This window comes from Seriola lalandi, unplaced genomic scaffold (genome assembly GCF_002814215.2).
Source record: "Seriola lalandi dorsalis isolate HSWRI2012SDOR001 ecotype SW California unplaced genomic scaffold, Sedor1 jcf7180002054284, whole genome shotgun sequence".
Classification (NCBI taxonomy): Eukaryota; Metazoa; Chordata; class Actinopteri; order Carangiformes; family Carangidae; genus Seriola; species Seriola lalandi.
In genome coordinates this window covers 3859-9366 of record NW_019524837.1, presented here as the reverse complement: position 1 = coordinate 9366, position 5508 = coordinate 3859, and the positions used below count along the sequence as shown (strand labels likewise).

The window sequence follows — 5508 nt, the reverse complement described above, 5'->3', positions numbered from 1 at the left end:
ACAAGATCTGAATTTACATTCAGGAATGCCCATACGCAAATGTAATATGTACATGTGTTGAATTTCCATATTTTAAATGTATGTACATATGAAGTAAAATCATATATGTATTTAAAGTATAGGCTATAAATGCAATTTTTACATATATAGGCTATACTTTAAACCTGAAAAAAATATTATATATTGACATATATGTCTATATAAATATATATATATATATATAAAATAGTTTAATTTTAGTACATTGGTTTATATTATATACATATGTTGTTTCATATAGATAGATAACCCTGTAACTACTTCTCTGTCCTGCCAGAATGTTGTGGAGAGGATGGTTGGTATTGTCTAAGATTGTATGTTGTATGTTATGTAAATGTATATACATCCCAAAGCCTGTTAGTATATGGTCTTATTATATACTTAAATATAAAAGAAAAACATGTATGTTTAAATTTAATAAATTAAGAAAAACATTTACAAAAATATAGAATTTTAATAAGCATGTTGTTTTGATAAAGTTGCATTTTATTATGAGTATTTAAGATATGTTATAAACTTATATTTCTAGGGGTAAAAAGTCACAACAATGTCATAGTATACTAAGGCATAAAAACTTGATACTATAGTAAGGTATACAAACTTTATAGTATAGTAAAGCATAAAAAATTTAAATTGTCATAAAATATAATGAGGCATTAAAACATAGTATAGTAAGGCATGAAAAGTCATATAAACGACATACGATAGTTAGGCTTAAAGAGTTTTACAAAGAACATCATTGTATGGTAAGCCATGAAAAGGCATAAAAACCTCATACTATAGCAAGGCTTAAAAAGTCATAAAAAATATATCATAATAGAGTAAGGTTTAAAAAGTCATCAAGATGACATTGTATAGTAAGGCGTAAAAGGTCATTAAAATGACACAGTATAGTAAAGTATAAAAAGTCACAAAAATGTCATAGTATAGTAATGCATAGAAGCTCACGAAAATATGATAGTATGATAAGGCATAAAAATGATAAGGCATAAAAAACTCATTTAAATGACATAGTATAGTAAGGCATAAAAAGTCATAAAAGTGTCATAGTATAGTGAGGAACAAAAAGGCATAAAGATATCATAGTATATTAAGGCATAAAAAGTCATTAAAATGACATGGTATAGTGAGGCATAAAAACTCATTAAAATGAAATAGAATAATAAGGCCTAAAAAGTCACGAAAACATTATAGTATAGTAAGACATTAAAATGTCATATTATAGTGAAGCACAAAAAGGCATAAAAATGTCATAGTATAGTGAGGCATAAAAAGTAATTAAAACGGCATCAAATTTAATGACTTTTTATGCCTTACTATACTATACCATTTTATGCCTTACTATACTATGAAATTTTTGTGACTTTTTATGCCTGACTATTCTATGTCATTTTAATGGCTCTTTATGCCTCACTATACTATGATGTTTTTATGCCTTACTATACTATGACATTTTCATGACTTTTTATGCATCACTATACTATGACATTTTTATGCCTTACTGTACTATTACGTTTTTATACCTTACTTTACTAAGATATTTTTGTCACTTTTTATGCCTTACTATAGTATGTCGTTTCAATGACTTTTTATGCCTGACTATACTATGGCGTTTTTATGCTTTACTATACTATGACGTTTTAATTACATTTTATGCCTTACCATACTATAACCTTTTTGTGACTTTTTATGCCTTACTATACTGTGTCATTTTAATGAGTTTTTATGTCTTACTGTACTATGTTGTTTTAATGACTTCTTACCCCTTACTATACTATGACATTTTTGTGACTTTTTATGCCTTGCTATACTATGTCGTTGCAATGACTTTTTATGCCAGACTATACAATGTAATTTTTGTGACTTTTTGTTCCTCACTATACTCTGACATATTAATGCCTTACTATACTATGTCACTTCAATGACTTTTCATGCCTTACTATACTATGACATTTTTATGACTTTTTGTTCCTCACTATACTATGTCGTTTTAATGACTTTTTATGCCTTACTATACTATGACGTTTTTATGCCTTACTATAATGTGTTGTTTTAATGATTTTTTTTTCCTTATAATACTATGACATTTTCGGGAGTTTTTAAGCCTTACTATACTATGACGTTTTTGTGACTTTTATGCCTTACTATAGTATGTCCTTTTAATAACATTTTATGCCTTACTATACTATAAAATTTCAATGACTTTTTTACACCTTATTATATTATGACGTTTTTGTGACTTTTTATGTCTTACTATACTATGTCCTTTTGATAACATTTTATGCCTTACTATACTATGACGTTTTAATGACTTTTTATGCCTCACTATACTATAACGTTTTCGTGACTTTTTATGCCTTGCTATACTATGACATTTTTATGCTTTGATATACTATGACGTTTTTATGCCTTGCTATATTGTTTTTTTAATGACTTTTTATGCCTTACTATACTATGACATTTTTATGATTTTTCTGGCTCACTATACTATGACATTTTTATGCCTTACTATACTATGACATTTTTATGATTTTTCTGGCTCACTATACTATGACATTTTTATGCCTTACTATACTATGACATTTTTGTGACTTTTTATGCCTTACTATACTGTGTCATTTTAATGACTTTTTACGCCTTACTATACTATGACGTTTTCATGACTTTTTATGCTTCACTATACTATGACATTTTTATGCCTTGCTACACTATAACGTTTTCGTGACTTTTTAGACCTTACTATACTATGTCATTTTAATTACTTTTTATGCCTCACTATACTTTGACGTTTTTATAGATTTTTGTGCTTTACTATACTATGACACTTTTTTGACTTTTTATGCCTTACTATACTATGTCATTTTAATTACTTTTTATGCCTTATTATACCGTGACGTTTTTATGCCTTGCTATACTGTGTCGTTTTAATGACTTTTTATGACTTTCTATACTATTACGTTTTAATAACTTTTTACGCCTTACTATACTAAGACGATTTTGTGAATTTTCATCCCTTACTATACCATGTCATTTCAATTACTTTTTATGCCTTATTATACTATGACGTTTTTATGCCTTACTATACTATGTTGTTTTAATGACTTTTTATGCCTTATTATATCATGACATTTTCTTGAGTTTTAATGCCTTACTATACTATGATGTTTTTATGCCTTTTTTTGCTTCACTATACTATGACATTTTTGTTCCTTACTATACTACGCCATTTTTGTGACTTTTTATGCTTTACTATGACATTTTTGTGACTTTTTATGCCTAACAATACTATGACGTTTTCGTGACTTTTTATTCCTTACTATACTTTGCCGTTTTAATTACTTTTTATGCGTCACTATACTATGACGTTTTTATGCCCTTTTGTGCTTCACTATACTATGACATTTTTATGCCTTACTATACTATAGCCTTTTTGTGACTTTTTAGGACTTATTATGCTATGTCATTTTAATGAGATTTTATGCCTGACTATACTATGACGTTTTTGTGACTTTTTATGCTTCACTATATTGTGACATTTTTATGCCTTATTATACTATAACGTTTTCGTGAATTTTTAGGCCTTACTATACTAAGACATTTTTGTGACTTTTTGTTCCTCACTATACTATGACACTTTTGTGACTTTTTATGCCTTATCATTTTTATGCCTTATCATACTATGACATTTTATGCCTTATCATACTATGACATTTTCGAGTTTTTATGCCTTACTATACGGTGTGATAGTATAGTAAGGCATGAAAAGTCATTGAAGTGACATAGTATAGTAACGCATAAAAACGCCATAGTACAGTGAGGCATAAAAAGTCTTAAAAATGACATAGTAAAGTAAAGCATAAATATGTCAGAGTATAGTAAGGCATAAAAACTCATTAAAATGACACAGTATAGTACGTCATAAAAAGTTACAAAAATGTCATAGTATGGTAAGGCATAAAATGTCAAAGTATAGTGAGGCACAAAAAGTCATAAAAATGTCATAGTATAGTAAGGCATTAAAAGTCACGAAAACGTCATAGTATAGTAAGGTATAAAAAGTAATTAAAACGTTGTAGTATAGTAAAGCATAAAAACGTCATAGTATAGTCAGGCATAAACACTCATTGAAACGACATACTATAGTAAGGCATAAAAAGTGACAAAAACGTAGTAAAGTAAGGTATAAAAACGTAATAGTATGGTAAGGCATAAAATTCATTGAAATGACATAGTATAGTAAGGCGTAAAAAGTCAAGAAAACGTCATAGTATAGTAAGGCATAAAAATGTCATAGTATAGTGAAGCATAAAAAGTCATGAAAACGTCATAATATAGTAAGGCATAAAAAGTCATTAAAACGATATAGTAGTGTAAGGCATAAAAACTCATTAAAACGACTTAGTATAGTAAGGCATAAAAATATCATACTATAGTGAGGCATAAAAAGTCATAAAAATGTCATAGTATAGTAAGGCATAAAATGTCACAAAAATGTCATAGTATAGTCAGGCATAAAAAGTCATTGAAACGACATAGTATCGTAAGGTATAAAAAGTCACAAAAATGTCATACTATGGTAAAGCATAAAAACGTCATCCTATAGTGAGGCACAAAAAATCATAAAAACGTCATAGTATAGTAAGGCATAAAAAGTAATTGAAACGAAATAATATAGTAAGGCATAAAAAGTCACAAAAATGTCATACTATAGTGAGGCACAAAAAGTCATAAAAATGTCATAGTATAGTAAGGCATGAAAAGTCATTTAAGTGACATAGTATAGTAAACCATAAAAACGTCATAGTATAGTAAGGCATAAAAAGTCACAAAAATGTCATAGAATAGTGAAGCATAAAAACGTCATACTATATTGAGCCAAAAAAAGTCATAAAAATGACATAGTATAGTAAGGCATAAAAAGTCACAAAAATGTCATAGTATAGTCAGGCATAAAAAGTCATTAAAACGTCATAGTATAGTCAGGCATAAAAAGTCATTGAAACGACATACTATAGTAAGGCACAAAAAGTCATAAAAACGTAATTGTATAGTAAGGCATAAAAGTCATTGAAATGACATAGTATAGTAAGGCCTAAAAAGTCAAGAAAAAGTTATAGTATAGTAAGGCATAAAAATGTCATAGTATAGTGAATCATAAAAAGTAATGAAAACGTCATAGTTTAGTTAGGCATAAAATGTTATTAAAATGACTTAGTATAGTAAGGCATAAAAATATCAAACTATACTGAGGCACAAAAAGTCATAAAAATGTCATAGTATAGTAAAGCATAAAAAGTCATTAAACCTACATAGTATAGTAAGGCATAAAAATGTCATAGTATAGTGAGGCATAAAAAGTCACAAAAATGTCATAGTATAGTAAGGCATAAAAAGTCACAAAAATGTTATAGTATAGTAAGGCTTAAAAAGTCCTCAAAATGACATAGTATAATGAAGCACAAAAAGGCA

General features: G+C 27.8%; 1 non-coding gene across 1 annotated transcript; it reads right to left on the bottom strand.

Annotated features, from left to right (window-relative positions):
• Positions 1-4977: 4977 nt before the first annotated feature.
• LOC147819152 (small nucleolar RNA SNORD36) lies at positions 4978-5052 on the bottom strand. Its single transcript, XR_015437210.1, has one exon. It is a non-coding gene; the product is annotated as a small nucleolar RNA SNORD36 (small nucleolar RNA).
• Positions 5053-5508: the final 456 nt, after the last annotated feature.